The following is a 9711-nucleotide window of genomic DNA, read 5'->3' as shown; positions in this document are numbered from 1 at the left end:
TCCCTTCAAGTTCGAGATATCGAGGTTTGGCTGTATTATAAAGTAAACAATTTATTTACAATAAAACATGCGAAAAAGAATAATGAGAAAAGTAAATAGAATAATTAGAAAGTAAAATTAGAAAAGTAAATAGAATTTTAAGTATTTCATTCGTGAAATGATTTTACAAAACACGAAGAAAAAAAATGACACAAATCTATAAATTAATTGCTTGTGAACATATTCATTTAACTATCAGTAAAAGCAATCACTTTAATAATGTAACAAATAAAACAAAGTAATGAGCAAAGTAGTAACTTAAGCCATATTGTTAAAATTAAATTGAAAACTAATGAACCTTTCTGAAATTAAATCTATAAATTAATTTCTTGCGAACATATTCATTTAACTATCAGTAAAAACAATCAATTTAATAATACAACAAATAAAACATATTAATGAGCAAAGTAGTAACTTAAATCATATTGCTGAAAATTAAAATGAAAACTAATGAACCTTTTTGAAATTAAGTTAATTTATTTCTGTTAATTAGTTTTGATTTAAAAACTTGTATAATTTGTAATCTATCCACATGCAGTACTCAGGCACAAAATTCTGTACTTTAGCTCATTAAAATACATGCATTATTTTAAGTTGTATTTTTAAAAGAATATTTAAGACAAATAATAAAACGTTTTAAAGGATATGTCAGAAATATTTATTCTGAAAAAATGGTTTTAATCTATGAATTATACAAGATAAATATGGCAGTTTTTAATAATAAAAGAATTATATGTATAATAAATTAAAGAATATTTTTAAGTATTCGCCATTCATATTTTTTTAGTCAAATTAAAGCAAAAAACATTATAAAAAAAACAATAAATAGTCGAAAATATTATCCAAATAGCATAAGCTCACTTCGTAAACGTATAATGTTAATAAACTCATTAAGTTTCGTTTCACTCATACTAATGTTGCCTCACTTAAAAAGAAAATCTTAAGTAAATTTTGTGATTGGTTAAATTTTAGCCACGCCCTTAGAGAGAGTTATCGTAGAATGTCTGTTTCCAAGCGAGTGTTCATGGTACGGTATTGAACGTCCATGGAATAAAACTTTCCCAGTTTCATTTTCCAGCTGAGGATCTCCATTCCATTCCCGGCCCCTCTTAGCTCATGCTTATTTATGTACTTATATATACCTCAGCACAGGCAGCACCCGTACGAGGTAGCTTTGAACAAAATCAGGTTGTTGCACCTACTTTTAAAGGAAACGAGAATTAAAGTTTACTAAAAGGTATAAAATTTTATATCATTATATAGTGGTAAAATATATTTTACCAAAATCATTGCCTCAGCATTGGACTTATAGAAGGCATTTCTAATAGTATTTCAATAGGAGACAACGTTAAATAAATAAAACAATTTCGAAAAACTGCCAGCCATGACTAAAGCATGCAATTTTGTTATAGATAATGAGAACGGGTTTCCGAGAGGTTAACCTATTCTACTCAATAACAAATTCTTTGAATTCATTCTGTCAGGTTTTTAGCTATGCGAAGATAGCNAAAAAATTTTAAAGGTGGTCATTTGTGGTCAAAAAATGGTCAAACGAATGCAGTTTGAATTTTTGAATTTCCTCATTTTCGGGGGCTATCTTCGCATAGCTCAGGTTTTTCCCTTTTGTACTTTCTTGTTTACGACTACAATATGGACGGACACAGTATTCAATAAACATAATGATTTAAATTTACAATTAAAATTTTGACATTAATAATAAAATATATTAAAATCCGAAAAAAAAAATTGTGATCACGCCTCCTAATTATACAATAAGATCAGTATCTATAAGCTTACGATACGATTGTGTTGGTATTTTTTTTTTCAAGTAGTCACAAGTTTCGGCTACTCATTTCTTCATATTTTGAACTATTTCTACTTAATAATTATTAAGTCAGAAAATTTTAATAAGAAATTATGCTTTAAAAAGAAATAAGCAAGCCAAACCGATCCTGATTATTAATAACGATTGTGTTATGTCGATTATTTTGAATAAAAATAGATCAAAAATTCGTGTAGAAGTCAATACGATTTCTTCCATCGAAGTTTTGTATCCTGGGCGGGATTAACCATTAAGCATAATAAGCACTTACGTAGGGCACCAGAATTTAGGGTGGAGGGGGCTCCCCAAAGCACCAATGAAAAAAATTCATTTTTTTCGATAAATATTTTTTTACACAAATTCGATTATAAGATCTTACACAAAATCATTATTACATTAAATTATATTTATTTCAATCACGCGAAAAAGAAAGATGTGTATAGCCTGTATCTCGTCACAAAATGACCAATGTTTCTTATTAACGAATTATCTACCGAGTCGGTAGCACATATGAAACGTCGGTGAATAACTGGGGTCTTAAATACAAAGGACCTCAAGGTAACACCACATGGATCCACCATCACAAGATGAAGGGGTAAAGGGCCACTCAGGTACCCCGAACAACCGACAGGGCTAGGACTAGATCTTTCATCAGCAAAATAAGTCCTACAAATGAAATACTACCACTTTTTCCTTTCTTGAATGGATAAAATGGATTGAAACATACCTCAACCTTTACCATAAAAACCGCCTTTCTTCCATCCTTTGTGGTAACCTTTATGGTAATCTTTTTGGTAATCTTTATGGTAATCTTTATATCCTGTTTTGCCATCCCATCCTGTTTTTCTTCCCCAGTGACCCCAATCCGTTCTTAAGCTTTCCTCGGATCCTGCATGATCAATTGACTGGATTCCGGATGCAAGTTCATATCCATAACCAATGCTGAATATGGCTTCCATTAGGAAAGTATTAAACATGAATATCTATGACAGGAAAAAGAAAATATTTACATATAGCTAACAGAGATTCCATGTGGACCGCTGCTCTCAACAACAAAATATTTTTAATATGGTAGAAAATTAAACACGCACATTTTTTTGATTGTGTTAAGTTTTAAAGACTGTTTAAAAGTAAAATTGGGAAAAAATTAAAACACGGTAAACACTTTAACATGGTAACAAACAAAAGCTTTGATTTAAAGCTAACAACATACTTAACAATTTAAGATATCTCATTTCGAACTAAATATGGTTGTTAGGTTTACCGGTAAGTTGTGTCTACGAAAGTGCGCACCTCGTTTTATAACCATGCAAGAAGTTCTTTAATAAAAGAAAGAGGTGCGGTAGTTATCGTCTTTAGCTCAATGGTAATGTTCTAGCTCAGTGATTACCAACTGGCAGCCAGCGGGTCGCATCTGGCCCACGAAGCCTTTTTTTTGTGACCAGAAAACAACTGAAAAATATTTTAGTTGTTTTTTTTTGCGGACAATTTTAGTAAAAAATCTATATATGGGATTAAAATACTTTTCCTTCGTTTAAAAAAACTTAATTTCTTCGTTTCTGTGAAACTTAACATACCAACGGAGCAAAAAAAAATTATTTTTCAGGTTTTGCATCCGAGAAAATATTTATTTAAATACAAAAATAATCGTGTATGTTGCTCTTCTTTATTTCGTCTTTTTGTATTTTGTGAATAGAATTTAGCATGTGCGTATCAGAAATTTTCTTTTTGAAACCACTCATTTTGGACGAATATATTTACACTTGTTAATTTTAAAACGTATAAAAGAGGGAATGAATATCATGTTTTATTTAAATTCCTTGATTTGAATTTCGCATGAGCGGAAAATAAAAAAAAAAAATTTCAGATGCTCGAGAATTTTTTTGTTGTTGCTATAATTCTTAATAAGTCAAAAAAAAATTTTAATTCATCACAGAATTAAATTTAAAAGAATACAAAAAATCTTGTCACTCAGTTTCTAATTAAAAGAAGATTCAAAATGATAAGTAACAAGCAATATTTGTAATGTTTGTTATTTTGCTTTTTAATGTTAAAAAATTTTTTATAAAAATCTGACAGTAATATTTAATGTTCCTTCAAACATAAAAGAGTCCTATGAAAAATTTTGATAAAGTTGCGGCCCGCCATTTGACTGGTGTTTTTAATTGCGGCCCCCGGCCATGTGTGAGTTGGAAACCCCTGTTCTAGCTTACAGAGATAGCACATCTATAAAACAAAAGAGCATGTGCATACATATTCAAACTTGTAACAAATGTACCCGACAGAACTAAGCCTAAGCGGTNTCGTCGTTTGAATTGATATTTATTTTGAATGCACTTCCGTTTTGTAAATGTTCAATATTATTTCTTTCTCAGCTTTACTTATGTAAGATTTCTTCTGTCGTTTTTTAGGAGGACTTAAATCCATCGCTTTATTTTCCATATTACTCATGAAACACTTACAAAAAGACACCACGGCGAAACAAACAACCCTCTAAAAATAAGAGTTTTTGCTTGTCTGATAGGCGCTATTTGTCATTATTCCGGCGCCAAGTAGACAGCTGTATTGCGCCAAATAGCACGCCGCTTTGTTTACTTTCGCTATCAGTTCTCGTTGAACAGACTATAGTTCCATCAAAAAGTTCTCCACAAAGGAAAATTTCTCCCAATACTTGATCGAGGAGTTCCCTTGTCATCTGGATTTGGATTATTAATGTACTAATTGTTTAGAGTAGCGGTTCCCAAATGACATTCCGCGGAACCCTTGTGCTCAGTGAAAGAGTGAAAAGGCTTCCCTGGATTAGTACTTTTCATAATCAGTGATGAGCTTTGAAACTTGTGATGAGTTTTAAACCTCTGATTATATTTAAACCCAACCCGTAATTCATAATTTGTTTATTTTCTCAATGTCCTTTATAAAATTATTTTAAGTAAAATACCAACGAAATAGAAGTAGAATTTGTGGAAAAAAAAGCATAATGTTTCTAATAGCAATATAGTGAACAAATTATGAAAAGAACAAGCATTTATAAAACGTTGCATCAGTATTTTTCCTATCGCATTTTTCAAATCAAAATAAAATAATTCTTTAATACAAGAACATGTTTCCCTATTAACCATTTTTAGCTGCGATTTTCATATCGAAATTAAACATAATTCGGCTTATTTTGTTCATTCATGTATACACACAAAAAAAGAAATTATAAATAGTCTACATATATCAGGAGGATTGCAAATTTAACTGTCGGAAATAAATCCTAATGGTAAAAGGATGAACAATCTTCGTTCCTCTGATTAAATATTTAAAAAATAGTTTTTAATAGGTTACAGCGTTCACAGTTACCTTAATAAACTTAATTTATTATATACTTGGCAGAAAATAGGTTGATTATTTAGGGCTCCGCAGCCGAAAAAAAAAATAGGAATCGCTGATTTAGAGGTATAATATTTAATTTCCGTACTATAAATAAGAATGAATTGAAAAAAATTTTACTTACTAATGCATTCATAATCGCGTTTTTTGGAAATTCTGTCATGCAGCATTATCTAAAAGGCTAACTCAGCAAAAGCTGGCTCAACTTTTATGCGTTTTCCTAAAAGAAAAAGTCAAAATTTGTTAACAGATGTTCGAAAAGCTTTGGAATTAAAAACCGAGAAAGACCAGAAAAAGAAAATATTACAATCAAAGCAAATCCATTGAACAATTTTTTTGGCATTGTTTCTTTTAACGCAGTTAGCATTCCAGATGCAGACTCTTTTTATTTTTATGAACAATCGAAATTAACTGGAAGGTGTTCTGTAAACAACGGCTAAATGTTTTGCTTTAATATGATGGCGGAACAATTTAAAAAATAATTCGCGATCGCAACGCTCGAGTACGNACAACAACGCCCCCTATAGTTCGTTGCGATCGCGAATTACGTATTCCATAAAATATTCTGTTTTTATGAAAATATGACATCCTATCAATGTTTCAATCTATCTCCAAAATTTTCCTATCTTTAAAATTAATGCGAAAAGTCGCTAAAATTTCTTATATTTAAAATAAAAAAACAAAGATATAATCTCGTCATCAGGTCACACGATTATATCCCTTCTTTTTGCGGATATAATCCATATCAACATCATATTCCGCATTTTTCTTTCTTTTTATATTTAAAAAAATTTTCTTAAACATAAATTTACAACTACCAGGAAAATAAAGATATGATAATCCTCATATATTACCAACTCGTGGACAATGCATACTTACCTGGCACTGGGGTATGCCTTGATCAGATAGGAGGCTCCCCCGAGCAGAGACCTATCATTGCACTGAGATTGGTTGACGCTCGCCACATCCACAAATTGTGGTTTGCTTGGGGTGCACAATTTTTGGTAGTTGGGACTGCGTTCGCGCTGTCCCTGTCTAAATAATAACGAAAGAACTCTTAAAATTTTCAAAGCAATACTTCTAAACTTGCAGTGTGACTGGCTGGTAATGGATGATATTTCCTACACTAGGGAGCGCTGAAAGCTATATATCGCTTATACTTCCGGGTTACTTTTCTCGATGTATTTCAAAGCCATTTGGCTCACAACGTGTTATAATATATGCCAACTTTCAAATTTGAACCTGAATTATAATGTATAAATTAATCTTGCTCCTCGAACAATATGCTTACACTAACATAAGATGGTGCACAGCTTGCAACACGAACAAACAGTAATAAACAAATGGAAAGAGGCCAAATCAAGGTTGCCAAAAAAGCGAGTTATTCAAAATCTAGCAACCATGTCATCTTTTTTAACAATATATCTCTAAATAAGTAAAACAAATTTTCACTTTAAACTCATACAATTACATAATATCTTATGAAATACGGCAGATTTGAGCTCAGAAATTATCTAATTTATTTCTTTTATTGAAAACAAAATTATCCGTTTGAAAATATTCGCGATCGCAACACTCGAATACGCCATCTGGGGAGAGACCGGTTTCATGCCTTTAGCCCTTCTCCCTTCCCTCTCCTCCTCTTTTTAGTTATATAGGAATGTACTACGATATTTTAAACTTTTTTAATATTTTTCCTTTTTACTTAATAAAAATATTTTTAAAAATTTCCGTGATACTTTTCTTTAGAACTATGTTTAATGTAGTTTTCAGTTCCATATAGTTTTTCAAGTTAAAAGATTTTAATCTATATGAAAATCAAGAGAGAAANACAAATGGAAAGAGGCCAAATCAAGGTTGCCAAAAAAGCGAGTTATTCAAAATCTAGCAACCATGTCATCTTTTTTAACAATATATCTGTAAATAACTAAAACAAATTTTCACTTTAAACTCATACAATTACATAATATCTTATGAAATACGGCAGATTTGAGCTCAGAAATTATCTAATTTATTTCTTTTATTGAAAACAAAATTATCCGTTTGAAAATATCGCCTCGCAGAATAACATGTAGTAGGCAGCTTCAAGCTTTCTAACCGGAACTAGAGCAGGCATACAGCTGGAGATTGTTATTGTTTACATTTCTACTGAAAACACCATCCATAGCTTTCTACTGCGTTTTTACCTCGTATACATATGCATAATTTTTAGTAGTTGGGCGTGTGACCTTAGAGGTGCGACTTACATAGAGAGAACCTCGTTCTAAAGAACTTTGTCACGTGATTCAGGGGCGATTTTGCCTCAAGTAGACTCTAGCCCCAGTCTTTTACTATGGAGGTGGATTGATGAGCTTTGTTTTGTACAATAAAATTAAATTAAAAATTTTCGCATACGAAGGTGAAGAAAAATTCATAAGAGGAGGACCCTTTACGTTTCACAAATAAGATTTTTATTCTTTTATATTCGTTTTTAGGCATTTAAACGAAAGCGCGAAAGGTTATAGAATGGATTTAATTGATTTTTAACTTGTAAAATAGCTACCATTTTTTATGTGTTTACTTAAATTGATTGATTATAATGTAGTTAACATATATGTATATTTTCATTGCAATAAAATTTTATATTGATGTCCAAATTCAGATAATTTTGCTGCTTTTCCGATGAAGCGCGTATATCGGGTTTGGTGCATTATTTTCATAACAATATTTTATAAACAAATCGCTTTTAATTTTCGCTCTGTAATATATATTGATGCTTAAAAATTATTATTTTTTTTTAAATTTCAAGCGAACTTAATTAAATATTTTAATTTGCACTTTAATATAATGAATAAATTTTTGGATAAAAAATAAAATACTCTTTTAATAAATTTCGAAAAAGAAACTGTGTAAAATTCAATCAACAAAGTTGGCGGTAATGAATCTCAGTCGCAAACACTTTATGGGTAGCTATCTGCCAACATAATTGATTCACCACATTTTCATACGAATATGCTCCTGGACACGTAACTCAGTAAGTATGAGAACTCTTCAAGGATTATCATAACTTAAACAGCTTATGTCTAGAGAACATATGTTTCTTCATTGGGGCAAAGAAATTTTATTGACTCCTTGAGCCATTTTTTTAAAGGTTTATGACTTCGCTTTATTTGAAATCAAAATTCCCGAAGAAAGTAGGCGTTACTTTTATCAAATGTCTCCCTGGTTCACACAATTCATGCAATTAACGGTAAAAGATTTTTTTTTTTTAAACCATATTCGAGACATTAGAATATAGCTCATATCTACCACGGTGCCGATGAATTGTCGTGTTTTAAATTTAAACTGCAAGTGTTTATATGAGATTAAATTAACCCCTTGGGGACGGGTGATTCTTAAAAGCATTCGTACAAAATCAGAATCAGGATGTAATTAAATAAAAAACGGTTGTTTCTAATTTGACAGACTTACTTTGCTTTTACTTTAATTATTGTTAGTTAAATCATATATATATATAATCTATGTTAGTTCAAAGTATAACTAAATAGTTTTATTTTGAACAAAGTAATGGTGAATTAAATAAATCAAACAATTATAACTCCGCCCACAAATAAACTACTAAAGAATTAATTTGATTACCAGTTTCATCTTTTTACCCTGGTTCATACGGTTTTATGTTGACACGTATTTGCGACAGTCGGCGCGAAAGGGTTCATGGAGTGATAGTGGGGAAAGGGCTGAAATGGGTCTATATTTGATGTTGTCGCAGTGTTCCCCAACCCCCGGTCCGTGGATCAAATGTTACCGGGCCTGCCCATTTCATTGAAACTGAATTTAAATACTACCTAGATTTATACCCCAAAATAAAGAATAATTCCCAGATTAAAAATAGTTCCATTAAAATTTTATTTATTTAAAAAAAGAGGCCTCCGAAAGTAGTGATATAAATTTTTTAATGTTTTAAAAAGTAAAAAAAAAGAAAAGAAAAAGAAAACCACTGCAACTATTTTCTCTCAATTAGTTTTAATAAAAAAAGCAATCATCCTAACAGTAAATATCATAAATAAAACACGAAAGCGCTGCGCGAAATTTACATTAGAACTAATGAAGACTCTCCCGATCGTGACTAATTGATTTAAGTAAGTTAAAATGTTAGCAAGTTAAAATGTTAAATCACTTTATATGTATTTTTTTGATGTAACTATTTTATTTTGATGGCATGTTTACATACAATTAAATTAAAATTAATCAATCTAAAATATAAACAATCGACGCCCCCCCCCAGCGGGCCGCTGTAAAATTATCAAACGTTGACAGGTCCGCGGTGATAAAAAGGTTGGGGAACACTGATTTAGGGGGTACACAGCGTGACCCTAAATTTTACTATGTATGCCTATGCGAAATAAAATGTTTTGAGAAGCTTAAAATGATGAAATAAGCGTTCTAAAATGCTTTAAAAATTCAAAGACATCTTTCAATGGTTAACCAACGCAAGGCGC

At 31.0% G+C, this 9711-nt stretch overlaps 1 long non-coding RNA gene and 1 other non-coding gene across 2 annotated transcripts in view; one reads left to right on the top strand and one right to left on the bottom strand.

Moving 5' to 3' along the window:
- LOC107445358 (uncharacterized) overlaps positions 1–9711 on the bottom strand; it is a 21950-nt gene that overhangs the window by 5522 nt on the left and 6717 nt on the right. Inside the window, exons 2-3 of the long non-coding RNA XR_001584246.3 lie at positions 5358–5453; positions 2589–2844 (exon numbers count right to left, since the gene is read on the bottom strand). This is a non-coding gene — a long non-coding RNA (uncharacterized lncRNA). The remainder of the gene's footprint in view (positions 1–2588; positions 2845–5357; positions 5454–9711) is intronic.
- Positions 6105–6267, top strand: LOC122269659 (U1 spliceosomal RNA). The gene has a single exon (XR_006225310.1). It is a non-coding gene; the product is annotated as a U1 spliceosomal RNA (small nuclear RNA).

This window comes from Parasteatoda tepidariorum, chromosome 1, assembly GCF_043381705.1.
Source record: "Parasteatoda tepidariorum isolate YZ-2023 chromosome 1, CAS_Ptep_4.0, whole genome shotgun sequence".
NCBI classification, from domain to species: domain Eukaryota; kingdom Metazoa; phylum Arthropoda; class Arachnida; order Araneae; family Theridiidae; genus Parasteatoda; species Parasteatoda tepidariorum.
This window is presented reverse-complemented; position numbering and strand designations above follow the sequence as displayed.